Raw genomic sequence first — 25,797 nt, 5'->3', positions numbered from 1 at the left:
CCCAGGGAGGTTACCCATCCTAGCTCTGCCATCGCGCCAGAACACTTAACTTCATGGTTCTGATTGGGCGAGAGCAGTGCCGTGTGTTGTCCATCGTCGCCTTCTCCACACGTACTCTTGGGAGATAAGAATAAACATCCACTCAATGTCCGGTGCGATCATACCAGCACTAATTCACCGGATCCCATCAGAACTCCGAAGTTAAGCGTGCTTGGGCGAGAGCAGTACTAGGATGGGTGACCCCCTGGGAAGTCCTCGTGTTGCACCCCTTTTCGTGTTTTTCTATTTTTGATTACTTGTTGACAGACGATTTTCGGCTCAAATCATCTGAATCTCGATCGGGACCTGATAAGACATGTGAAATCAACGTAGCTCGGGCACTGCCGGATTTGCACAAAATTGTAGCCTAATTTGATTGTAAACGGGCAAACGAACGAGACTCCTTACTCCGCAATGAGCTGGCGAGATTTTAGCCGAATTCATTCTCTAAGACCCTCTAATTTGCGATTTTCCGCTTCTGTTAAGCTTCCGTTTCCTCGATAAATCCGCTTAGGAAGTCCGAAATTCGATTCCAGTTCCATTTTATCTTATCCCAGGCAAAATAATAGCTTTACATTCGCTATTTTCTTCCTCCTATTTTTTTCCTATTTTCTGGGAACATTTAGCGATTTTTGTTGTCGTGAGCCGGTTCTGTGCGGAAGGGTATGACGCAGATTACTCCGGAGATGGTTAACTCATTAAAAATAATTATTTCGACTGTTTTATCCATAATTTACGTAAACGATCGCGACACGAGGACTTCCCATGGAGGTCACCCATCCTAGCTCTGCCATTGCGCCAGAACGCTTAACTTCATGGTTCTGATTGGGCGAGAGCAGTGCCGCGTGTTGTCCATCGTCGCCTTCTCCACACGTACTCTTGGGATATAAGAATAAACATCCACTCAATGTCCGGTGCGATCATACCAGCACTAATTCACCGGATCCCATCAGAATTCCGAAGTTAAGCGTGCTTGGGCGAGAGCATTACTAGGATGGGTGACCCCCTGGGAAGTCCTCGTGTTGCACCCCTTTTCGTGTTTTTCTATTTTTGATTACTTGTTGACAGACTATTTTCGGCTAAAATCATCTGAATCTAAATCGTGACCATATAAGACATGTGAAATCAACGTAGCTCGGGCACTGCGGATTTCGACAAAATTGTAGCCTAATTTGATTGTAAACGGGCAAACGAACGAGGCTCATTACTCCGCAATGAGCTGGCGAGATTTTAGCCGAATTTCTTCTCTAAGACCCTCTAATTTGATATTTTCCGCTTCTGTTAAGCTTCCGTTTCCTCGAGAAATCCGCTTAGTAAGTTCGAAATTCGATTTCGGTTCCACTTTATCGTACCCTAAGCATAATAAAAGCTTTACATTCGCTATTTTCTTTTTCTTATTTTTTTCCTATTTTCTGGAACATTTATCGATTTTTGTTGTCGTGAGCCGGTTCTGTGCGGAAGGATATGACCCAGATTACTCCGGAGACGGTTAACTCATTAAAAACAATTATTTCGAATGTTTTATCCATAATTTACGTAAACGGTCGCGACACGAGGACTTCTTAGGGAGGTCACCCATCCTAGCTCTGCCATCGCGCCAGAACGCTTAACTTCATAGTTCTGAATGGACGAGAGCAGTGCCGCGTGTTTTCCATCGCCGCCCGCTCCACACATACTCGAAGGATATAAGAATAAACATCCCACTTAATGTCGGGTGCGATCATACTAGCACTAATGCACTGGATCCCATCAGAACTCCGAAGTTAAGCGTGCTTCGGCGAGAGCAGTACTAGGATGTGTGACCCCCTGAGAAGTCTTCGTGTTTCACCCCTTTTTGTGTTTTTCTATTTTTGAATACTTGTTGACAGACGATTTTCGGCTCAAATCATCTGAATCTCAATCGTGACCATATAAGACATGTGAAATCAGCCTAGCTCGGGCACTGCCGGAGTTGGACAAAATTGTAGCCAAATTAGATTGTAAACGGGCAAACGAATGAAACTCATTACTCTGTAATGATCTTGCGAGATTTTAGCCAAATTCCTTCTCTAAGGCCCTCAAATTTACGATTTTCCATTTCTGTTAAGCTTTTGTTTTCTCGAGAAATCCGCTTAGGAAGTTCGAAATTCGATTTCGGTTCCACTTTATCGTATCTCAGGCATAATAAAAGCTTTACATTCGCCATTTTCTTCTTCTTATTTTTTTCCTATTTTCTGGGGACATTTAGCGATTTTTGTTGTCGTGAGCCGGTTCTGTGCGGAAGGGTATGACCCAGATTACTCCGGATACGATTAACTCATTAAAACAATTATTTAGAATGTTTTATCTATAATTTACGTAAACGATCGCTACACGAGGACTTCCCAGGGAGGTCACCCATCCTAGCTCTGCCATCGCGCCAGAACGCTTAACTTCATGGTTCTGATTGGACGAGAGCAGTGCCGCGTGTTGTCCATCGTCGCCCGCTCCACACATACTCGAAGGATATAAGAATAAACATCCCACTCAATGTCGGGTGCGATCATAGCAGCACTAATGCACTGGATCCCATCAGAACTCCGAAGTTGAGCGTGCTTGGGCGAGAGCAGTACTAGGATGTGTGACCCCCTGGGAAGTCATCGTGTTGCACCCTTTTCGTGTTTTTCTATTTTTGAATACTTGTTGACAGAAGATTTTTGGCTCAAATCATCTGAATCTGGATCGTGACCAGATAAGACATATGAAATCAACCTAGCTCGGGCACTGCCGGATTTGGACAAAATTGTAGCCTAATTAGATTGTAAACGGGCAAACGAACGAAACTCATTACTCCGCAATGAGCTTGCGAGATTTTAGCCAAATTCCTTCTCTAAGACCCTCTAATTTGAGATTTTCCGCTTCTATTAAGCTTCCGTTTCCTCGAGAAATCTGCTTAGAAAGTCCGAAACTCGATTTAGGTTCCACTTTATCGTATCCCAGGCATAATAAAAGCTTTACATTCGCTATTTTCTTCTTCTTATTTTTTTCCTATTTTCTGGGAACATTTAACGATTTTTGTTGTCGTGAGCCGGTTCTGTGCGGAAGGGTATGACGCCGATTACTCCGGAAACGGTTAACTCGTTAAAGACAATTATTTCGACTGTTTTATCCATAATTTACGAAAATGGTCGCGACACGAGGACTTCCTAGGGATGTCACCCATCCTAGCTCTGCCATCGCGTCAGAACGCTTAACTTCATGGTTCTGATTGGGCGAGAGCAGTGCCGCGTGTTGTCCATCGCCGCCCGCCCCACACGTACGCGAGGGATATAAGAATAAACATCCCACTCAATGTCGGGTGCGATCATACCAGCACTAATGAATCGGATCCCATCATAACTCCGAAATTAAGCGTGCTTGGGCGAGAGCAGTACTAGGATGGGTGACCCCCTGGGAAGTCCTTGTGTTGCACCTCTTTTCGTGTTTTTCTATTTTGATTACTTGTTGACAGACGATTTTTGGCTCAAATCATCTGAATCTCGATCGGGACCAGATAAGACATGTGAAATCAACGTAGCTCGGGCACTGCAGGATTTGGAAAAAATTGCAGCCTAATTTGATTGTAAACTAGCAAACGAAGGAGATTCATTACTCTGCAATGAGCTGACGAGATTTTAGTCGAATTCCTTCTCTAAGACCCTCTAATTTGCGATTTTCCACTTCTGTTAAGCTTCCGTTTCCTCGAGAAATCCTCTTAGGAAGTTCGAAATTCGATTTCGGTTCCATTTTATCGTATCCCAGACATAATAATAGCTCTACATTCGCTATTTTCTTCTTCTTATTTTTTTCCTATTTTCTGGGAACATTTAGCGATTTTTGTTGTCGCGAACCAGTTTTGTTCGGAAGGGTATGACGCAGATTACTCCGGAGACGGTTAACTCATTAAAAACAATTATGTCGACTGTTTTATCCATAATTTACGTAAAAGATCGCGACACGAAGACGTCCCAAGGAGGTCACCCATCCTAGCTCTGCCATCGCGCCAGAACGCTTAACTTCATGGTTCTGATTGGGCGAGAGCAGTGCCGCGTGTTGTCCATCGCCGTCCGCTCCACACGTACGCGAGGGATATAAGAATAAACATCCGACTCAATGTCAAGTGCGATCATACCAGCACTAATGCACCGGATCTCATCAGAACTCCGAAGTTAAGCGTGCTCGGGCGAGAGCAGAACTAGGATGGGTGACCCCCTGGAAAGTCCTCGTGTTGCACCCCTTTTCATGTTTTTCTATTTCTGATTACTTGATGACAGACGATTTTGGGATCAAATCATCTGAATCTCGATCGTGACCAGATAAGACATGTGAAATCAATGTAGCTCGGGCACTGCCGGATTTGGACAAAATTGTAGCCTAATTAGATTGTAAATGGGCAACGAACGAGACTCATTATTCCGCAATGAGCTGGCGAGATTTTAGCCGAATTCCTTCTCTAAAACCCTCTAATTTGCGATTTTCCGCTTCTGTTAAGCTTCCGTTTCCTCGAAAAATCCGCTTACATAGTCCAAAATTCATTTCCGGTTTCATTTTATCGTATCCCAGGCATAATAATAGATTTACATTCGCTATTTTCTTATTCTTATTTTTTTTTCAATTTTCTGGGAACATTTAATGATTTTTGTTGTCGTGAGCCGGTTTTGTGCGGAAGGGTATGACGCAGATTACTCCGGAGATGGTTAACTCATTAAAAACAATTATTTCAACTGTTTAGCCATAATTTACGAATTTGGACTTTACTTGATGACAGACGATTTTGGGATCAAATCATCTGAATCCCGATCGTGACCAGATAAGACATGTGAAATCAACATAGCTCGGGCACTGCCGAATTTGGACAAAATTGTAGCCTAATTTGATTGTAAACGGGCAAACGAACGAGACTAATTACTCCGCAATGAGCTGGCGAGATTTTAGCCGAATTCCTTCTCTAAGACCCTTTAATTTGCGATTTTCCGCTTCTTTTAAGCTTCCGTTTCATCGAGAAATTCGCTTAGGAAGTCCGAAATTCGATTCCGGTTCCATTTTATTGTATCAAAGGAATAATAATAGCTTTACATTCGCTATTTTATTCTTCTTAATTATTTTTCTATTTTCCGGGAACATTTAGCGATTTTTGTTGTTGTGAGCCGGTTCTGTGCGGAAGGGTATGACCCAGATTACTCCGGAGACTGTTAAATCATTAAAAACAATTATTTCTACGGTTTTAGCCATAATTTACGTAAACGGTCGCGACACAAGAACTTCCCAGGGAGGTCACCCATCCTCGCTCTGCCATCGCGCCAGAATGCTTAACTTCATGGTTCTGATTGGGCGAGAGCAGTGCCGCGTGTTGTCCATCGTCGCCCGCTCCACACGTACTCGAGGGATATAAGAATAAACATCCCACTCAATGTCGGGTGCGATCATACCAGCACTAATGCACCGGATCCCATCAGAATTCCGAAGTAAAGCGTGCTTGGCGAGAGCAGTACTAGGATGGGTGACCCCCTAGGAACTCCTCGTGTTGCACCCGTTTTCGTGTTTTTCTTTTTTTTATTACTTGTTGACAAACGATTTTCGGCTCAAATCCTCTGAATCTCGATCAGGACCAGATAAGACATGTGAAATCAACGTAACTCGGGCACTGCCGAATTTGGAAAAAATTGTAGCCTAATTTGATTGTAAACGGGCAAACGAACGAGACTCCTTACTCCGCAATGAGCTGGCGAGATTTTAGCCGAATTCATTCTCTAAGACCCTCTAATTTGCAATTTTCCGCTTCTGTTAAGCTTCCGTTTCCTCGAGAAATCCGTTTAGAAAGTCCGAAATTCGATTCCGGTTCCATTTTATCGTATCCCATGCATAATAATAGCTTTACATTCGCTATTTTCTTCTTCTTATTTTTTTCTAATTTCTGGGAACAATTAGCGATTCTTGTTGTCGTGAGCCGGTTCTGTGCGAGGGGTATGACGCAGATTACTTCGGAGACGGTTAACTCATTAAAAAGAATTATTTCGACTGTTTTATCCATAATTTACTTAAATGGTCGTGACACGAGGACTTCCCAAGAAGGTCACCCATCCTAGCTCGGCCATCGCTCCAGAACGTTTAACTTCATGGTTCCATTTGGGCGAGAGCAGTTCCGCGTGTTGTTTATCGCCGCCCGCTCCACACGTACTCAGGGGATATAAGAATAAAAATCCAACTCAATGTAGGGTGCGATCATACCAGCACTAATGCACCGGATCCGAACAGAACTCCGAAGTAAAGCGTGCTTGGACAAGAGCAGTATTAGGATGGGTGACCCCTGGGAAGTCCTCGTGTCGCACCCCTTTTCGTGTTTTTCAATTTTTGATTACTTGTTGACAGACGATTTTCGGCTAAAATCATCTGAATCTCGATCGGGACCAGATACGACATGTGAAATCAACGTAGCTCGAGCACTGCCTGATTTGGACAAAATTGTAGCCTAATTTGATTGTAAACGGGCAAACGAACGAGACAAATTACTCCGCAATGAGCTGGCGAGATTTTAGCCGAATTCCTTCTCTAAAACCATCTAATTTGCGATTTTCCGCTTCTGTTAAGCTTGCGGTTCAATTTTATCGTATCCCAGGCATAATAATTGCTTTACATTCGCTATTTTCTTCTTCTTATTTTTTTCCTCTTTTCTGGGAACATTTAGCGATTTTTGTTGTCGTGAGCCGGTTCTGTGCGGAAGGGTATGACGTAGATTACTTCGGAGACGGTTAACTCATTTAAAACAATTATTTCGGTTGTTTTATCCATAATTTACGTAAAATTCGCGACACGAGGACTTCCCAAGGAGGTCACCCATCCTAGCTCTGTCATCGCGCCAGAATTCTTAACTTCATGGTTCTGATTGGGCGAGAGCAGTGCCGCGTGTTGTCCATCGTCGCCCGCTCCACACGTACTCGAGGGATATAAGAATAAGCATCCCACTCAATGTCGGGTGCAATCATACCAGCACTAACGCACCGGATCCCATCAGAACTCTGAAGTAAAGCGTTCTTGGGCGAGAGCAGTACTAGGATGGGTGACCCCTGATAGTTCTCGTGTTGCACCCCTTTTCGTGTTTTTCTATTTTTGATTACTTGTTGACAGATGATTTTCGGCTCAAATAATCTGAATCTCGATCGGGACCAGATAAGACATGTGAAATCAACGTAGCTCGGGCACTGCCGGATTTGGACAAAATAGTAGCCTAATTTGATTGTAAACGGGCAAACGAACGAGACTCATTACTCCGCAATGAGTTGGAAAGATTTTAGCCGAAATCCTTCTCTAAGACCCTTTAATTTGCGATTTTCCGCTTCTGTTAAACTTCCGTTTCCTCGAGAAAATCGCTTAGGAAGTTCGAAATTCGATTCCGGTTCCATTTTATCGTATCCCAGGAATAATAATAGCTTTACATTCGCTATTTTATTCTTCTTAATTATTTTTCTATTTTCTTGGAACATATAGTGATTTTTGTTGTCGTGAGCCGGTTCTGTGCGAGGGGTATGACGCAGATTACTACGGAGACGGTTAACTCATTAAAAACAATTATTTCGAATGTTTTATCCATAATTTACGTAAACGATCGTGACACGAGGACTTCCCAGGGAGGTCACCCATCCTAGCTCTGCCATCGCGCCAGAACGCTTAACTTCATTGTTCTTATTGGGCGAGAGCAGTGTAGCGTGTTGTCCATCGTCGCCCGCTCCACACGTACACGAGGAATATAAGAATAAACATCCCACTCAATTTCGGGTGCGATCATAACAGCACTAATGCACCGGATTCCATCAGAACTCCGAAGTAAAGCGTGCTTGGGCGAGAGCAGTACTAGAATGGGTGATGGACCCCCTGGGAAGTCCTCGTGTGGCACCCCTTTTCATGTTTTTCTATTTTTGATTACTTCTTGACAGACGATTTTCGGCTCAAATCATCTGAATCTCGATCGTGACCAGATAAGACATGTGAATCAACGTAGCTCGGGCACTGCCGGATTTGGACAAAATTGTAGCCTAATTAGATTTAAACGGGCAAACGAACGAGACTCATTACTCCGCTATGAGCTGGCGAGATTTTAGCCGAATTTCTTCTCTAAGACCTTCTAATTTGCGATTTTCCGCTTCTGTTAAGCTTCTGTTTCCTCGATATATACGCTTACGAAGTCCAAAATTCATTTCCGGTTTCATTTTATCGTATCCCAGGCAAAATAATAGAGTTACATTCGCTATTTTCCTATTATTATTATTTTTTTCTATTTTCAGGAAACATTTAATGATTTATGTTGTCGTGAGCCGGTTCTGTGCGGAAGTGTATGACGCAGATTACTCCGGAGATGGTTAACTCATTAAAAACAATTATTTCTACTGTTTTAGCCATAATTTACGTAAACGATCGCGACACGAGGACTTCCCACGGAGGTCACCCATCCTAGCTCTACCGTCGCGCCAGAACGCTTAACTTCATGGTTCTGATTTGGCGAGAGCAGTGCCGCATGTTGTCCATCGCCGCCCGCTCCACACGTACTCGAGGGATATACAAATAAACATCCCACTAAATGTCGGGTGCGATCATACCAGCACTAATGCACCGGATCCCATCAGAACTCCGAAGTTAAGCGTGCTTGGACGAGAGCAGTAATAGGATGGGTGACCCCCTGCGAAGTCCTCGTGTTGCACCCCTTTTCGTGTTTTTCTATTTTTGATTACTTGTTGACAGACGACTTTCGCCTCAAATCATCTGAATCTCGATCATGACCAGACAAGACATGTGAAATCAACGTAGCTCGGGCACTGCCGGATTTGGACAAAATTGTAGCCTATTTTGATTGTAAACGGGCAAACAAACGAGACTCATTACTCCGCAATGAGCTGGCGAGATTTTAGCCGAATTCCTTCTCTAAGACCCTCTAATTTGCGATTTTCCGCTTTTGTTAAGCTTCCGTTTCCTCGAGAAATCCGCTTAGGAAGTTCGAAATTCGATTCCGGTTCCATTTTATCATATCCCAGGCATAATAATAGCTTTACATTCGTTATTTTCTTCTTCTTATTTTTTTTTCTATTTTCTGGGAAAATTTAGAGATTTTTGTATTCGTGAGCCGGTTCTGTGCGGAAGGGTATGACGTAGATTACTCCAGAGACGATTAACACATTAAAAACAATTATTTCGATTGTTTTATCCATAATTTACGAAAATGGTCACGACACGAGGACTTCCCAGGGAGGTCACCCATCCTAGCTCTGCCATCGCGCCAGAACGCTTAACTTCATGGTTCTGATTGGGCGAGAGCAGTGCCTCGTGTTGTCCATCGCCGCCCGCTCTACACGTTCTCGAGAGATATAAGAATAAACACCCCACTCATTGTCGGGTGTGATCATACCAGCACTAATGCACCGGATCCCATCAGAACTTTGAAGTTAAGTGTGCTTGGTCGAGAGCAGTACTAGGATGGATGACCCCTTTGAAAGTCCACGTTTTGCACCCCTTTTCGTGTTTTTCTATTTTTGATTACTTGTTGACAGACGATTTTCGGCTCAAATCATCTGAATCTCGATCAGGACCAGATAAGACAAGTGAAATCAACGTAGCTCGGGCACTGCCGGATTTGGAAAAAATTGTAGGCTAATTTGATTGTAAACGGGCAAACGAACGAGACTCATTACATCGCAATGAGCTGGCAAGATTTTAGCCGAATTTCTTCTCTAAATCCCTCTAATTTACGATTTTCCGCTTCTGTTAAGCTTCTGTTTCCTCGAAAAATCCGTTTAGGAAGTCCGAAATTTGATTCCGGTTCCATTTTATCGTATCCCAAGCATAATAATAGCTTTACATTCGCTATTTTCTTCTTCTTATTTTTTTTTTCTATTTTCTGGGAACATTTAGCGATTTTTTTTGTCGTGAGCCGGTTCTGTGCGGAAGGGAATGATGCCGATTACTCCGGAAACGGTTAACTCGTTAAAAACAATTATTTCGACTGTTTTATCCATAATTTACGTAAACGGTCGCGACACGAGGACTTCCCAGGGAGGTCACCCATCCTAACTCTGCCATCGCGCCAGAACGCTAAACTTCATGGTTTTCATTACTTGTTGACAGACGATTTTCGGCTCAAATCATCTGAATCTCGATCGGGACCAAATAAGACATGTGAAATCAACGTAGCTCGGGCACTGCCAGATTTGGACAAAATTGTAGCCTAATTTGATTGTAAACGGGCAAACAAACGAGACTCATTACTCCGCAATGAGCTGGCGAGATTTTAGCCGAATTCCTTCTCTAAGACCCTCTAATTTGCGATTTTCCGCTTTTGTTAAGCTTCCGTTTCCTCGAGAAATCCGCTTAGGAAGTTCGAAATTCGATTTCGGTTCCATTTTAATCATATCCCAGGCATAATAATAGCTTTACATTCGCTATTTTCTTCTTCTTAATTTTTTTTCTATTTTCTTGGAACATTTCGCGATTTTTGTTGTTGTGAGCCGGTTCTGTGTGGAAGGGTATGAAGTAGATTACGCCGGAGATGGTTAACTCATTAAAAAAAATTATTTCGACTGTTTTATCCATAATTTACGAAAACGGTCGCGACACGAGGACTTCCCAGGGAGGTCACCCATCCTAGCTCTGCCATCGCGCTAGAACGCTTAACTTCATGGTTTTGATTACTTGTTGACAGACGATGTTCAGCTCAAATCATCTGAATCTCGATCGGGACCAGTTAAGTCATGTGAAATCAACGTAGCTCGGGCACTGCCGGATTTGGACAAAATTGTAGCCTAATTTGATTGTAAACGGGCAAACGAACGAGACTCTTTACTCCGCAATGAGCGGGCGAGATTTTAGCCGAATTCCTTCTCTAAGACCTTCTAATATGCGATTTTTCGCTTCTGTTAAGCTTCCGTTTCCTCGAGAAATCCGTTTAGGAAGTCCGAAATTCGATTTTGGTTCAATTTTATCGTATCCCAGGCATAATAATAGCTTTACATTAGCTATTTTCTTCTTATTTTTTTTCTATTTTATGGGAACATTTAGCGATTTTTGTTGTCGTGAGCTGGTTCTGTGCGGAAGGATATGACGCAGATTACTCCGGAGACGGTTAACTCATTAAAAACAATTATTTCGACTTTTTTCGCTATAATTTCCGTAAACGATCGCGACACGAGGACTTCCCATGGAGGTCACCCATCCTAGCTCTTCCATCGCGCCAGAACGCTTAACTTCCTAGTTCTGATTGAGCGAGAGCAGTGCCGCGTGTTGTCCATCGCCGCCCGCACCACACGTACTCGAGGGATATAAGAATAAACATCCCACTCAATGTCGGGTGCGATCATACCAGCACTAATGCACCGGATCCCATCAGAACTTCGAAGTTAAGCGTGCTTGGGCGATAGCAGTACTAGGATGGGTGACCCCTGGGTAGTCCACGTTTTGCACCCTTTTTCGTGTTTTTCTATTTTTTATTACTTGTTGACAGACGATTTTCGGCTCAAATCATCTGAATCTCGATCGGGACCAGATAAGACATGTGAAATCAACATATCTCGGGAACTGCCGGATTTGGACAAAATTGTATGCTAATTTGATTGTAAACGGGCAAACGAAGGAGACTCATTACCCCGCAATGAGCTGGCAAGATTTTAGCCGAATTCCTTCTCTAAGACCCTCTAATTTGCGATTTTTCGCTTCTGTTAAGCTTTCGTTTCCTCGAGAAATCCGCTTAGGAAGTCCGAAATTCGATTCCGGTTTAATTTTATCGTATCCCAGGCATAATAATAGCTTTACATTCGCTATTTTCTTCTTCTTAATTTTTTCCTATTTACTGGGAACATTTAGCGATTTTTGTTGTAGTGAGCCGGTTATGTGCGGAAGGGTATTACGTAGATTACTCAGGAGACGGTTTACTCACTAAAAACAATTATTTCGACTGTTTTAGCTATAATTTACGTAAACGGTCGCGACACGAGGACTTCCCAAGTAGGTCACCCATCTTAGCTCTGCCATCAAGCCAGAACGCTTAACTTCATGGTTCTGATTGGGCGAGAGCAATGCCGCGTGTTGTCCATCGGCGCCCGCGCCACATGTACTCAAGGGATATAAGAATAAACATCCCACTCAATGTCGGGTGCGATCATACCAGCACTAATGCACCGGATCCCATCAGAACTCCGAAGTTAAGCGTGCTTGGGCGAGAGCAGTACTGGGATGAGTGACCCCGACCCCATGGGAAGTCCGCGTGTTGCACGCCTTTTCGTGTTTTTCTATTTTTGATTACCTCTTGACAGACGATTTTCGGCTCAAATCATCTGAATCTCGATCGTGACCATGTAAGACATGTGAAATCAACGTAGCTCGGGCACTGCCGGATTTGGACAAAATTGTTGCCTAATTTGATTGTAAACGGGCAAACGAACGATTCTCATTACTTCGCAATGAGCTGGCGAGATTTTAGCCGAATTCCTTCTCTAAGACCCTCTAATTTGCGATTTTCCGCTTCGGTTAAGCTTCCGTTTTTCCTCGAGAAATCCGTTTAGGAAGTCAGAAATTCGATTCCGGTTCCATTTTATCGTATCCCAAGCATAATAATAGCTTTACATTCGCTCTTTTCTTCATCTTATTTTTTTTATATTTTCTTGGAACATTAGCGATTTTTGTTGTCGTGAGCCGGTTCTGTGCGGAAAGGTATGACGCATATTACTCCAGAGACGGTTAACTCATTAAAAACAATTATTTCGACTGTTTTAGCTATAATTTACGTACACGGTCGCGACACGAGGATTTTCCCAGGGAGGTCACCCATCCTAGCTCTGCCATCACGCCAGAACGCTTAACTTCATGGTTCTGATTGGACGAGAGCAGTTCCGCGTGTTGTCCATCGCCGCCCGCGCAACACGTACTCGAGGGATATAAAAATAAACATCCCACTAAATGTCAGGTGTGATCATACCAGCAATAATGCACCGGATCCCATGAGAACTCCGAAGTTAAGCGTGCTTGGGCGAGAGCAGTACTAAAATGGGTGACCCCCTGAGAAGTCCTCGTGTTGCACCCCTTTTCGTGTTTTTCTATTTTTGATTACTTGTTGACAGACGATTTTCGGCTCAAATCATCTGAATCTCGATCGGGACAAGATAAGTCTTGTGAAATAAACCTAGCTCGGGCATTGCCGGATTTGGACAAAATTGTAGCATAATTTGATTGTAAACGGGCAAACGAAAGAGACTCATTACTCCGCAATGAGCTGGCGAGATTTTAGCCGAATTCTTTTTCTAAGACCCTCTAATTTGCGATTTTCCGCTTCTGTTAAACTTCTGTTTCCTCGAGAAATCCATTTAGGAAGTCCAAAATTAGATTCTGGTTCCATTTTATCGTATCACAGGCATAAAAATAGCTTTACATTCGCTATTTTCTTTTTCTTATTTTTTTTATTTTCTGGGAACGTTAGAGATTTTTATTGTCGTGAGCCGGTTCTGTGCGGAAGGGTATGACGCAGATTACTCCGGAGACGGTTAACTCATTAAAAACAATTATTTCGACTGTTTTAATCAAAATTTATGTAAACGGTCGCGACACGAGGACTGCCAGGGAGGTCACCCATCCTAGCTCTGCCATCGCGCCAGAACGCTTAACTCTGAAGTTAAGCGTGCTTGGGCGAGAGCAGTACTAGTATGGGTGACCCCCTGGGAAGTCTTCGTGTTGCACCCATTTTCGTGTTTTTCTATTTTTGATTACTTGTTGACAGACGATTTTCGGCTCAAATCATCTGAATCTCGATCGGGACAAGATAAGTCATGTGAAATCAACCTAGCTCGGGCATTGCCGTATTTGGACAAAATTGTAGCTAAATTTGATTGTAAACTGGCAAACGAACGAGACTCATTACTCCGCAATGAGCTGGCGAGATTTTAGCCGAATTCTTTTTCTAAGACCCTCGAATTTGCGATTTTCCGCTTCTGTTAAGCTTCTGTTTCCTCGAGAAATCCATTTAGAAAGTCCAAAATTCGATTCCGGTTCCATTTTATCGTATCCCAGGCATAATAATAGCTTTACATTCGCTCTTTTCATCATCTTATTTTTTTTCTATTTTCTGGGAACATTTAGCGATTTTTGTTGTCGTGAGCTGGTTCTGTGCGGAAGGGTATGACGCAGATTACTCCGGAAACGGTTAACTCATTAAAAACAATTATTTCGATTGTTTTAGCTATAATTTACGTAAACGGTCGCGACACGAGGAATTCCCAGGGAGGTCACCCATCCTAGCTCTGCCATCGCGCAAGAACGCTTAACTTCATGGTTCTAATTGGGCGAGAGCAGTGCCGCGTGTTGTCCATCGCCGCCCGCGCCACATGTACTCGATGGATTTAAGAATAAACATCCCACCCAATGTCGGGTGCGATCATAAAAGAACTAATGCACTAGATCCCATCAGGACTCTGAAGTTAAGCGTGCTTGGGCGAGAGCAGTACTAGTATGGCTGACCCCTGGGAAGTCTTCGTGTTGCACAGCTTTTGGTGTTTTTCTATTTTTGATTACTTGGTTACAGACGATTTTCGGCTCAAATCATCTGAATCTCGATCGGGACAAGATAAGTCATGTGAAATCAACCTAGCTCGGGCTTTGCCGGATTTGGATAAAATTGTAGCTAAATTTGATGGTAAACGGGCAAACGAACGAGACTCATTACTCCGCAATGAGCTGGAGAGATTTTAGCCGAATTACTTCTCTAAGACCCTCAAATTTGCGATTTTACGCTTCTGTTAAGGTTCCGTTTCCTCAAGAAATCCGCTTAGGAAGTCCGAAATTCGATTCCGGTTTCATTTTATCGTATCCCAGGCATAATAAAAGCTTTACATTCGCTATTTTCTTATTCTTATTTTTTTTCTATTTTCTGGGAACATTTAGCGATTTTTGTTGTCGTGAGCCGGTTCTGTGCGGAAGGGTATGACGCAGATTACTCCGAAGACGGTTAACTCATTAAAAACAATTATTTCGACTGTTTTATCCATAATTTACGTAAACGATCGCAACACGAGGACTTCCCAGGGAGGTCACCCATTTTCGTGTTTTTCTTTTTTTGATTACTTGTTGACAGACGATTTTCGGCTCAAATCATCTGAATCTCGATCGGGACCAGATAAGACATGTGAAATGAAAGTAGCTCGGGCACTGCCGGATTTGGACAAAATTGTAGGCTAATTTGATTGTAAACGGGCAAACGGACGAGACTCATTACTCCGCAATGAGCTGGCGAGATTTAGCCAAATTCCTTCTCTAAAACCCTCTAATTTGAGATTTTCCGCTTCTGTTAAGCTTCCGTTTACTCGAGAAATCCGTTTAGGAAGTCCGAAATTCGATTTTGGTTCCATTTTATCGTATCCCCGGCATAATAATAGCTTTACATTCGCTATTTTTTTCTTCTTATTTTTTTTTCAATTTTTTGGGAACATTTACCGATTTTTGTTGTCGTGAGTCGGTTCTGTGCGGAAGGGTATGACGCAGATTACTCCGGAGACGATTAACTCATTAAAAACAATTATTTCGACTTTTTTAGCTATAATTTACGTAAACGGTCGAGACACAAGGATTTCCCAGGGAGGTCACCCATCCTAGCTCTGCCATCGCGCCAGAACGCTTAACTTCTTGGTTTTGATTGGGCAAGAGAAATGCCGCGTGTTGTCCATCGCCGCCCGCGCCACACGTACTCGAGGGATATAAGAATAAACATACCACTCAATCTCTGGTGCGATCATACCAGAACTAATGCACCGGATCCCATCAGGACTCCGAAGTTAAGAGTGCTTGGGCGAGAGCAATACTAGAATGGGTGACCCCCTGGGAAGTCCTCGTTTTGCACCCCTTTTCGTGTTTTTCTATTTTTGATTACTTGTTGACAAACGATTTTCGGCCCAAATAATCTGAATCTCGATCGGGACCAGATAAGACATGTGAAATCAACGTAGCTCGGGCACTGCCTGATTTGGACAAAATTGTAGCCTAATTTTATTGTAAACGGGCAAACGAACGAGACTCATTACTCCGCAATGAGCTGGCGAGATTTTAGCCGAATTACTTCTCTAAGACCCTCTAATTTGCGATTTTCCGCTTCTGTTAAGCTTCTGTTTCCTCGAGAAATCCGCTTAAGAAGTCCGAAATTCGATTCCGGTTCCATTTTATCGTATCCCATGCATAATAATAGCTTTACATTCGCTATTTTCTTCTTCTTATTGTTTTTCTATTTTCGGGGAACATTTAGCAATTTTTGTTGTCGTGAGCCGGTTCTGTGCGGAAAGGTATGACGCAGATTACTCCGGAGACGGTAAACTCATTAAAAACAATTATTTCGACTGTTTTAGCTATAATTATGTAAACGGTCGCGACACAAGGACTTCAAAGGGAGGTCACCCATCCTAGCTCTGTCATCGCGCCAGAACGCTTAAATTCATGGTTCTGATTGGGCGAGAGCAGTGCCGCGTGTTGTCCATCGCCGCCAGCTCCACACGTACTCGAGGGATATAAGAATAAACGTCCCACTCAATGTCGGGTTCGATCATACCAGCAGTAATGCACCGGATCCCATCAGAACTCCAAAGTTAAGTGTGCTTGGACGAGAGCTGTACTAGGATGGGTGACCCCCTGGGAAGTCCTCGTGTTGCACCCCTTTTCGTGTTTTTCTGTTTTTGATTACTTGTTGACAGACGATTTTCGGCTCAAATCATCTGAATCTCGATCGTGACCAGATAAGACATGTGAAATCAACGTAGCTCGGGCACTGCCGGAGACGGTTAACTCATTAAAAACAATTATTTCGACTATTTTAGCTATAATTTACGTAAACGGTCGCGACACGAGGACTTCCCAGGGAGGTCACCCATCCTAGCTCTGCCATCGCGCCAGAACACTTAACTACATGGTTCTGATTGGGCGAGAGCAGTGCCGCGTGTTGTCCATCGACGCCCGCTCCACATGTACTCAAGGGATATAAGAATAAACATCCTACTCAATTTCGGGTGCGATCATACCTGCACTAATGCACCGGATCCCATCAGAACTCCGAAGTTAAACGTGCTTGGGAAAGAGCAGTACGAGGATGGGTGACCCCCTGGGAAGTCCTCGTGTTGCACCCCTTTTCATGTTTTTCTATTTTTGATTGCATGTTGACAGACAATTTTCTACTAAAATTATCTGAATCTCGATCGGGACCAGATAAGACATGTGAAATCAACGTAGCTCGGGCACTGCTGGATTTGGACAAAATTGTAGCATAATTTGATTGTAAATGGGCAAACGAACGAGGCTCAGTACTCCGCAATGAGCTGGCGAGATTTTAGCCGAATTTTTTTTCTAAGACCCTCTAATTTGCGATTTTCCGCTTCTGTTAAGCTTCCGTTTCCTCGAGAAATCCGCTTAGGAAGTCCGAAATTCGATTCCTGTTCCATTTTATCGCATCATAGGCATAATAATAGCTTTACATTCGCTATTTTCTTCTTTTTATTTTTTTTCTATTTTCTGGGAACATTTAGCGATTTTTGTTCTCATGAGCCGGTTCTGTGCGGAAGGGTATGACGCAGATTACTTCGGAGATGGTTAACTCATTAAAAACAATAATTTCGACTGTTTTAGCCATAATTTACGTAAACGGTCGTGACACGCGGACTTCCCAGGGAGGTCACCCATCCTAGCTCTGCCATCACGCTAGAATGCTTAACTTCATGGTTCTGATTGGGCGAGAGCAGTGCCGCGTGTTGTCCATCACCGCCCGCGCCACACGTACTCGAGGGATATAAGAATAAACGTCCCACTCAATGTCGGGTTCGATCATATCAGTACTAATGCACCGGATCCCATTAGAACTCCGAAGTTAAGCGTGCTTGGGCGAGAGCTGTACTAGGATGGGTGACCCCCAGGGAAGTACTCGTGTTGCACCCCTTTTCGTGTTTTTCTATTTTTGATTACCTGTTGACAGACGATTTTCGGCTCAAATCATCTGAATCTCGATCGAGAGCTTTTAATTTGCGATTTTCAGCTTCTGTTAAGCTTTTGTTTCTCTAGAAATCCGTTTAGAAGTCCGAAATTAGATTCCGGTTCCATTTTATCGTATCTTAGGCATAATAATAGCTTTACATTCGCTATTTTCTTCTTCTTATTTTTTTCATTTTTCTGGGAACATTTGACGATTTTTGTTGTCGTGAAATGGTTCTGTGCGGAAGGGTATGGCGCAGATTACTCCGGAGACGGCTAACTCATTAAAAAAATTACTTCGACTGTTTTATCCATAATTTACGTAAACGGTCGCGACACGAGGACTTCCCAGGGAGGTCACCCATCCTAACTCTGCCATCGCACCAGAACGCTTAACTTCATGGTTATGATTGGGCGAGAGCAGTGCCGCGTGTTGTCCATCGCCGCTCGCGCCAGAAGTCCTTGTGTTGCACCCCTTTTCGTGTTTTTCTATTTCTGATTACTTGTTGACAGACGATTTTCGGCTCAAATCATCTGAATCACGATCGGGACCAGATATGACATGTGAAATCAACGTAGCTCAAGCACTGTCGGATTTGGACAAAATTGTAGCCTAATTTGATTGTAAACAGTCAAACGAACGAGACTCATTACTCCGCTATGAGCTGGCGAGAATTTAGCTAAATTCCTTCTCTAAGACACTCTAATTTGCGATTTTCCGCATCTGTTAAGCTTCCGTTTCCTCGAGAAATCCGCTTAGGAAGTTCGAAATTCAGTTCCGGTTCCATTTTATCGCATCACAGGCATAATAATATCTTTACATTCGCTATTTTCTTCTTTTTATTTTTTTTTCTATTTTCTGGGAACATTTAGCGATTTTTGTTCTCATGACCCGGTTCTGTTCGGAAGGGTATGACGCAGATTACTTCGGAGATGGTTAACTCATTAAAAACAATTATTTCGACTGTTTTAGCCATAATTTACGTAAACGGTCGCGACACGCGGACTTCCCAGGGAGGTCACCCATCCTAGCTCTGCCATCACGCCAGAATGCTTAACTTCATGGTTCTTATTGGGCGAGAGCAGTGCCGCGTGTTCTCCATCGTCGCCCGCGCCACACGTACTCGAGGGATATAAGAATAAACGTCCCACTCAATGTCGGGTTCGATCATACCAGCACTAATGCACCGGATCCCATTAGAACTCCGAAGTTAAGCGTGCTTGGGCGAGAGCTGTACTAGGATGGGTGACCCCTTGTGAAGTCCTCGTGTTGCACCCCTTTTCGTGTTTTTCTATTTTTGATTACCTGTTGACAGACGATTTTCGGCTCAAATCATCTGAATCTAGATCGAGAGCAGATAAGACAAGTGAAATCAACTTAGCTCGGGCACTACCGGATTTGGACAAAATTGTAGTCTAATTTAATTGTAAACGGGCAAATGAATGAGACTCGTTACTCCGCAATGAGCTGGCGAGATTTTAGCCGAATTCCTTCTCTAACACCCTTTAATTTTCGGTTTTCAGCTTCTGTTAAGCTTTTGTTTCCTCTAGAAATCCGTTTAGAAAGTCCGAAATTCGATTCCGGTTCCATTTTATCGTATCCCAGGCATAATAATAGCTTTACATTCGCTATTTTCTTCTTCTTATTTTTTTCAGTTTTCTGGGAACATTTAACGATTTTTGTTTTCGTGAGCTGGTTCTGTGCGGAAGGGTATAACGCAGATCACTCCGGAGACGGTTAACTCATTAAAAAAATTATTTCGACTATTTTATCCATAATTTACGTAAACGGTCGCGACACGAGGACTTCCCAGGGAGGTCACCCATCCTAGCTCTGCCATCGCGCCAGAACGCTTAACTTCATAGTTCTGTTGTCAATCGCCGCCCGCTTCACATGTACTCGAGGGATATAAGAATAAACATCCCACTTAATGTCGGGTGCGATCATACCAGCATTAATGCACCAGATCCCATCAGAACTCCGAAGTTAAGCGTGCTTGGGCGAGAGCAGTACTAGGATGGGTGACCCCTGGGAAGTCCTCGTGTTGCACCTCTTTTCGTGTTTTTCTATTTTTGATTACTTGTTGCACCTCTTTTCGTGTTTTTCTATTTTTGATTACTTATTGACAGACGATTTTCGGCTCAAATCATCAGAATCTCGATCGGGACCAGATTAGCCATGAGAAATCAACATAGCTCGTGCACAGCCAGATTTGGACAAAATTGTAGCCTAATTTGATTGTAAACGGGCAAACAACGAGACTCATTGCTCTACAATGAGCTGGCGAGATTTTAGCCGAATTCCTTCTCTAAGACACTCTAATTTGCGATTTTCCGCTTCTGTTGAGCTTCCGTTTCCTCGAGAAATCCGCTTAGGAAGTCCGAAATTCGATTCCGGTTCCATTTTATCGTATCCTAGGCATAATAATAGCTTTATATTCGCTATTTTCTTCATCTTATTTTTTTTCTATTTTCTGGGAACATTTAGCGATTTTAGTTGTCGTGAGCCGGTTCTGTGCGGAAGGGTATGACGCAGATTACTCCGGAGACGGTTAACTCATTAAAAACAATTATTTCGACTGTTTTAGCTATAATTTACGTAAACGGTCGCGACACGAGGACTTCCCAGGAAAGTCACCCATCCTAGCTATGCCATCGCGCCAAAACGCTTAACTTCTTGGTTCTGATTTTGCGAGAGCAGTGCCGCGTGTTGTCCATCGCCGCCAGCTCAACACGTACTCGAGGGATATAAGAATAAACGTCCCACTCAATGTCGGGTTCGATCATACCAGCACTAATGCACCGGATCCCATCAGAACTCCGAAGTTAAGCGTGTTTGGTCGAGAGCAGTACTAGGATGGGTGATTCCTTGGGATGTCCTCGTGTTGCACCCATTTACGTGTTTTTCTATTTTCGATTACTTGTTGACAGATGATTTTCGTCTCAAATCATCTGAATCTCGATCGGGACCTGATAAGACATGTGAAATAAACGTAGCTCGGGCCCTGCCGGATTTGGACAAAATTGTAGGCTAATTTGATGGTAAACGGGAAAACAAACGAGACTCGTTACTCAGCAATGAGCTGACGAGATTTTAGCCGAATTCCTTCTTTAAGACCCTCTAATTTGCGATTTTCCGCTTCTGTTAAGCTTCCGTTTCCTCGATAAATATGTTTAGGAAGTTTGAAATTCGATTCCAGTTCTATTTTATCGTATCCCAGGCAAAATAATAGCTTTATATTCGCTATTTTCTTCTTCTTATTTTTTTTTCTATTTTCTGGGAACATTTATAGATTTTTGTTGTCGTGAGCCGGTTCGGTGCGGAAAGGTATCACGCAGATAACTCTGGAGACGGTTAACTCATAAAAAAAATTATTTCGACTGTTTTAGCTATAATTTACGTAAACGGTCACGACACGAGGACTTCCCAGGATGGGCGACCCCCTGGGAAGTCCTCGTGTTGCACCTCTTTTCGTGTTTTTCTATTTTTGATTACTTGTTCATAGACGATTTTCGACTCAAATCATATGAATCTCGATCGGGACCAGATAAGACATGTGAAATCAACGTAGCTCGGGCACTGCCGAATTTGGACAAAATTGTTGGCTAATTTGATTGTAAACGGGCAAACGAACGAGACTCATTACTCTGCAATGAGCTGACGAGATTTTATCCGAATTCCTTCTCTAAGACCCTCTAATATGTGATTTTCTGCTTCTTTTAAGCTTCTGTTTCCTCGAGAAATCCGTTTAGGAAGTCCGAAATTCGATTCCGGTTCCATTTTATCGTATCCGAGGCATAATAATAGCTTTACGTTCGATATTTTCTTCTTCTTATTTTTTTTCTATTTTCTGGAAACATTTAGCGATTTTTGTTGTTGTGAGCCGAATCTGTGCGGAAGGGTATGACGCAGATTACTCCGGAGACGGTTAACTCATTAAAAACAATTATTTCGACTGTTTTAGCTATAATTTACGTAAACGGTCGCGACACGAGGACTTGCCAGGGAGGTCACCCATCCTCACTCTGCCATCGCATTAGAACGTTTAACTTCATGGTTCTGATTGGGCGAGAGCAGTGCCACGTGTTGTCCATCGCCGCCCGCGCAACACGTAGTAGAGGAATATAAGAATAAACATCCCACTCAATGTCGTGTTCGATCATACCAGCACTAATGCACTGGATCCCATCAGAACTCCGAAGTTAAGTGTGCTAGTTCTAGGGCAGTACTAGGATGGGTGACCCCCTGGGAAGTCCTCGTGTTGCACCCCTTTTCGTGTTTTTCTATTTTTGATTACTTGTTGACAGACGATTTTCGGCTCAAATCATCTGAATATCGATCGGCACTAGATAAGACATGTGAAATCAACGTAGCTCGGGCTCTGTCGGATTTGGAAAAAATTGTAGCCTAATTTGATTGTAAACGGGAAAACGAACGAGACTCTTTACTCCGCAATGAGCTGGCAAGATTTTAGCCGAATTCCTTCTCTAAGACCCTATAATTTGCGATTTTCCGCTTTTGTTAAGCTTCCGTTTCTTCGAGAAATCCGCTTAGGAAGTCCGAAATTGGATTCCGATTCCATTTTATCGTATCGCAGGCATAATAATAACTTTACATTCGCTAATTTTTTTTCCTATTTTTTTTCTATTTTCTGGGAACATTTAGCAATTTTTTTTGTCGTGAGCCGGTTCTGTGCGGAAGGGTATGACGCAGATTACTCCGGAGACGGTTAACTCATTAAAAACAATTATTTCGACTGTTTTATCAATAATTTACGTAAACGGTCGCGACACGAGGACTTTCCAGGGAGGTCACCCGTCCTAGCTCTGCCATTGCGCCAGAACGCTTAACTTCATGGTTCTGATTGGGCGAGAGCAGTGCTGTAATGATCATGGGCCATTAGGCTGAACCAACAAAGGCCTCTGCCCATACCCACGCACCACTTCTGGTCATGGGTCGTTAGGATGGTCCAGCATGGGCCAATGCACCGTCACTCATAGAATATCTCACCCCTGGTAAGTGGTTTCTTTCTCCTTCCCTAACACTTGAACCCAGGACCTTCAGACTTAAGTACCTAGATTCCTAAGTGTTGGTACCAGTTGAGAATTTAGTCTTTTTTATATTATTTTAGCCCTTATGAACCACGACTCGACCCCCGTGAACCATTTTTCAATTTTCCCAAGTTTTAAAAACTCTAATGACCCAAAATCTTCGACCCCGAGCCATCTCTTGATTTTCACGAGATACCCCCGAACCATGTTGATCCAAAACTTGACCAACATCCTAAAGTACCCTACTGGACCCATATATCCCATGTAAAACACCCCTAACCAAAAAAACGAGCCCCATACTCCTCTACCATAAGCTGGCCGAGAAATCCTTGTTGGACAAGGACTCTTGATCAAGCTTCCCTGCCCCTACCAACGAACCCAGCCACCAAACCAACCTGTTGTGCACTCCCTAAGGACTCTAAGGACTCGACCTGACCTAGCCCAGGCCCCCTGGACCACGCCCATCAGCCTGCAACAAGCCCAGAACCCTACACGCAATTCCCCTTGATTCTCGGGTGGGAGTCATAGCTTGCTAGGACTCCTTCCAGCCCTTGAATGCGAGTCCTAGCATGGCTAGGACTCTCTCCCTAACTCACCCACGACCTTGGTTAACCCGTGGAACCAGCCAACCAAGCCCTAGCCCCTGCAACAATAAACCGAACCCCTTTGCTCCATGACAGAAGGTTGCTGCACAACTTGTGTTCTATTTCGTGGGTGGTGTTAAGGTGATTATCTAGGACTCTAATCCCGTGTAAAATCATGCCTAAACATAACCTATATCGTGGCAGCTCGTATATACATGTAAAGGACAAAAGTTTGAATCAAAATCATGCTTGGAATTTCATGGATTGCATAAAAACGAAAATAATTCAAAGTGTCACTTGTTTCCCAAAATTTCATGCATAAAAATATAATATGATGTGATGATGGTTGAAGGGAAGAATATGTGAGCCTATGCGTAATTTACGTACGAAAAACCATTGACGATGACGAAGAACGGAGCAAGAACCTTGGCTAAGACTTTCCCTTGGCAACGCTCGAAAGTTTGCCTCAATTTTTAAGAATGTGTGTGCCGTGTAATCTAGGTATTTTCAGAATTGTGGCCGTGTGCTTTTGAAATAATCGTAGGTTTATGGGAAAGGTTTACATATTATATACTTAATTAAACACTAACAAGGCTTTAGGCCTATTAAGCCCCTAATTAAGCCAATTAGTCTTTAATTAGAATTAAATAAAATGTTAGTAAAGTTTTGGTAAAAATAGTTTGGGAATTAAATAGCGGGGTTGCCAAAAAGTTCGTATTTTTTTATTGAAAAACCCACACCGATAAAATTTACGTCCCGACGTATAAAATCAACATGCAAGTATCGAAATTTAAGGGACCAAAATGCAATATTTCAAAGATTGGGGACCTAAGGGCAATTTACGAACGTTTAAGGGCTGAATCAAAATTTTCGAAATAATATAAGGATTTATTTGTTGTCCATCGCCACCCGCGCCACACGTACTCGAGGGATATAAGAATAAACATCCCACTCAATGTTGGATGGGATCATACCAGCACTAATGCACCGGATACCATCAGAACTCGGAAGTTAAGCGTGCTTGGGCGAGCAGTACTAGGACGGGTGACCCCCTGGGAAATCCTCGTGTTGCACCCTTTTTGTTTTTTTTCTATTTTTGATTACTTGTTGACAGACGATTTTCGGCTCAAATCATCTGAATCTCGATCGGGACCAGATAAGACATGTGAAATCAACGTAGCTCGGGCACTGCCAGGATTTGGACAAAATTGTAGCCTAATTTGATTGTAAACGGGCAAATGAACGAGACTCTTACTCTGCAATGAGCTGGCGAGATTTTAGCCGAATTCCTTCTTTAAGACCCTCTAATTTGCGATTTTCAACTTCTGTTAGCTTTCGTTTCCTCGAGAAATCCGTTAAGGAAGTCCAAAATTCGATTCCGGTTCCATTTTATCGTATCCTAGGCATAATAATAGCTTTACATTCGTTATTTTCTTCTTCTTATTTTTTTTTTCAATTTTCTGGGATCATTTAGCGATTTTTGTTGTCGTGAGCCGGTTCTGTGCGGAAGGGTATGACGCAGATTACTCCGGAGATGGTTAACTTATTAAAAACATTATTCAACAGTTTTAGCTATAATTTTACCGTAAACGGTCGCGACACGGTACTTTCCAGGGAGGTCACCCATCCTAGCTCTGGCATCGCGCCAGACGTTTAACTTCTTGGTTCTTGATTGGGCGAGAGCAGTGCGGCGTGTAACGTCCCGAAAATCGAAAAAGTCCACATAAACACATGCATGCAAATTATTAAATTCTTTGGTATTTCATTAAATTATTTTAAAGCATAAAATGTATTTTTTATTTTATTAAATTGTGTTTAAATTATTTTTATGCATAATTCATGCATGGTAGAATTTATTACCATACTATTATAAGTTCATGCATTAAGGTTTTTAAGTTCATTTCGCTCTTGAACGGGATCAGAGACGGAGAATTTTCAAGAAAATTATTTTTATTACACCGATTAAGTTCTATTAATTAATACAGAATGTGTTAAAGGTGTTTTTCAAGAATTGAGATTATTGGGTATTATCTTTAGATTTATTTTACCCGGTAAGCAAATTTTATCGATCAGGGGACTTTTTGAGGGTTCGGCTAATTTTCAAAACTTTTCATCACGAAATATTTTTCGGGAGAGGTGTGGCGATAATGAGACTACTTTT

The 25,797-nt window shown here is 42.8% G+C and overlaps 22 non-coding genes and 3 pseudogenes across 22 annotated transcripts; all 25 read left to right on the top strand.

Moving 5' to 3' along the window:
• Nucleotides 1–150: 150 nt before the first annotated feature.
• LOC142513070 (5S ribosomal RNA) lies at nt 151–269 on the top strand. The gene has a single exon (XR_012809036.1). It is a non-coding gene; the product is annotated as a 5S ribosomal RNA (ribosomal RNA).
• Nucleotides 270–951: 682 nt separating this feature from the next.
• On the top strand, nt 952–1,070 carry LOC142516136 (5S ribosomal RNA). Its single transcript, XR_012811947.1, has one exon. It is a non-coding gene; the product is annotated as a 5S ribosomal RNA (ribosomal RNA).
• A 681-nt stretch (nt 1,071–1,751) lies between these two features.
• Nucleotides 1,752–1,870, top strand: LOC142508877 (5S ribosomal RNA). The gene has a single exon (XR_012807077.1). It is a non-coding gene; the product is annotated as a 5S ribosomal RNA (ribosomal RNA).
• A 682-nt stretch (nt 1,871–2,552) lies between these two features.
• On the top strand, nt 2,553–2,671 carry LOC142509367 (5S ribosomal RNA). Its single transcript, XR_012807544.1, has one exon. It is a non-coding gene; the product is annotated as a 5S ribosomal RNA (ribosomal RNA).
• A 682-nt stretch (nt 2,672–3,353) lies between these two features.
• LOC142507267 (5S ribosomal RNA) lies at nt 3,354–3,472 on the top strand. Its single transcript, XR_012805527.1, has one exon. It is a non-coding gene; the product is annotated as a 5S ribosomal RNA (ribosomal RNA).
• Nucleotides 3,473–4,154: 682 nt separating this feature from the next.
• LOC142507196 (5S ribosomal RNA) lies at nt 4,155–4,273 on the top strand. Its single transcript, XR_012805458.1, has one exon. It is a non-coding gene; the product is annotated as a 5S ribosomal RNA (ribosomal RNA).
• A 1,178-nt stretch (nt 4,274–5,451) lies between these two features.
• On the top strand, nt 5,452–5,569 carry LOC142507908 (5S ribosomal RNA). Its single transcript, XR_012806146.1, has one exon. It is a non-coding gene; the product is annotated as a 5S ribosomal RNA (ribosomal RNA).
• Nucleotides 5,570–6,250: 681 nt separating this feature from the next.
• LOC142509085 (5S ribosomal RNA) lies at nt 6,251–6,368 on the top strand. Its single transcript, XR_012807273.1, has one exon. It is a non-coding gene; the product is annotated as a 5S ribosomal RNA (ribosomal RNA).
• A 639-nt stretch (nt 6,369–7,007) lies between these two features.
• On the top strand, nt 7,008–7,124 carry LOC142509142 (5S ribosomal RNA). The gene has a single exon (XR_012807329.1). It is a non-coding gene; the product is annotated as a 5S ribosomal RNA (ribosomal RNA).
• A 683-nt stretch (nt 7,125–7,807) lies between these two features.
• LOC142510337 (5S ribosomal RNA) lies at nt 7,808–7,930 on the top strand. Its single transcript, XR_012808456.1, has one exon. It is a non-coding gene; the product is annotated as a 5S ribosomal RNA (ribosomal RNA).
• A 683-nt stretch (nt 7,931–8,613) lies between these two features.
• Nucleotides 8,614–8,732, top strand: LOC142514012 (5S ribosomal RNA). The gene has a single exon (XR_012809928.1). It is a non-coding gene; the product is annotated as a 5S ribosomal RNA (ribosomal RNA).
• Nucleotides 8,733–9,416: 684 nt separating this feature from the next.
• LOC142510189 (5S ribosomal RNA) lies at nt 9,417–9,535 on the top strand. The gene has a single exon (XR_012808315.1). It is a non-coding gene; the product is annotated as a 5S ribosomal RNA (ribosomal RNA).
• A 1,828-nt stretch (nt 9,536–11,363) lies between these two features.
• LOC142508033 (5S ribosomal RNA) lies at nt 11,364–11,481 on the top strand. Its single transcript, XR_012806266.1, has one exon. It is a non-coding gene; the product is annotated as a 5S ribosomal RNA (ribosomal RNA).
• Nucleotides 11,482–12,164: 683 nt separating this feature from the next.
• LOC142507807 (5S ribosomal RNA) lies at nt 12,165–12,289 on the top strand (annotated as a pseudogene).
• Nucleotides 12,290–12,974: 685 nt separating this feature from the next.
• On the top strand, nt 12,975–13,093 carry LOC142516295 (5S ribosomal RNA). Its single transcript, XR_012812097.1, has one exon. It is a non-coding gene; the product is annotated as a 5S ribosomal RNA (ribosomal RNA).
• A 1,336-nt stretch (nt 13,094–14,429) lies between these two features.
• Nucleotides 14,430–14,547, top strand: LOC142512658 (5S ribosomal RNA; annotated as a pseudogene).
• A 1,232-nt stretch (nt 14,548–15,779) lies between these two features.
• Nucleotides 15,780–15,898, top strand: LOC142517400 (5S ribosomal RNA). Its single transcript, XR_012813148.1, has one exon. It is a non-coding gene; the product is annotated as a 5S ribosomal RNA (ribosomal RNA).
• A 682-nt stretch (nt 15,899–16,580) lies between these two features.
• LOC142507456 (5S ribosomal RNA) lies at nt 16,581–16,699 on the top strand. The gene has a single exon (XR_012805715.1). It is a non-coding gene; the product is annotated as a 5S ribosomal RNA (ribosomal RNA).
• Nucleotides 16,700–17,046: 347 nt separating this feature from the next.
• Nucleotides 17,047–17,165, top strand: LOC142516856 (5S ribosomal RNA). The gene has a single exon (XR_012812627.1). It is a non-coding gene; the product is annotated as a 5S ribosomal RNA (ribosomal RNA).
• Nucleotides 17,166–17,848: 683 nt separating this feature from the next.
• LOC142506688 (5S ribosomal RNA) lies at nt 17,849–17,967 on the top strand. The gene has a single exon (XR_012804971.1). It is a non-coding gene; the product is annotated as a 5S ribosomal RNA (ribosomal RNA).
• Nucleotides 17,968–19,160: 1,193 nt separating this feature from the next.
• On the top strand, nt 19,161–19,279 carry LOC142515344 (5S ribosomal RNA). Its single transcript, XR_012811195.1, has one exon. It is a non-coding gene; the product is annotated as a 5S ribosomal RNA (ribosomal RNA).
• A 657-nt stretch (nt 19,280–19,936) lies between these two features.
• On the top strand, nt 19,937–20,054 carry LOC142514947 (5S ribosomal RNA). Its single transcript, XR_012810817.1, has one exon. It is a non-coding gene; the product is annotated as a 5S ribosomal RNA (ribosomal RNA).
• A 721-nt stretch (nt 20,055–20,775) lies between these two features.
• On the top strand, nt 20,776–20,894 carry LOC142510198 (5S ribosomal RNA). Its single transcript, XR_012808324.1, has one exon. It is a non-coding gene; the product is annotated as a 5S ribosomal RNA (ribosomal RNA).
• Nucleotides 20,895–22,152: 1,258 nt separating this feature from the next.
• On the top strand, nt 22,153–22,271 carry LOC142509725 (5S ribosomal RNA). Its single transcript, XR_012807883.1, has one exon. It is a non-coding gene; the product is annotated as a 5S ribosomal RNA (ribosomal RNA).
• A 2,325-nt stretch (nt 22,272–24,596) lies between these two features.
• LOC142511142 (5S ribosomal RNA) lies at nt 24,597–24,713 on the top strand (annotated as a pseudogene).
• The last annotated feature ends 1,084 nt before the right edge of the window (nt 24,714–25,797 follow it).

The sequence above is a fragment of the Primulina tabacum genome, chromosome 10, assembly GCF_025594145.1.
Source record: "Primulina tabacum isolate GXHZ01 chromosome 10, ASM2559414v2, whole genome shotgun sequence".
In the NCBI taxonomy this organism is placed as follows: domain Eukaryota; kingdom Viridiplantae; phylum Streptophyta; class Magnoliopsida; order Lamiales; family Gesneriaceae; genus Primulina; species Primulina tabacum.
The sequence above is the reverse complement of the archived record's forward strand: the minus strand, read 5'-3'. Positions and strand labels throughout refer to the sequence as shown.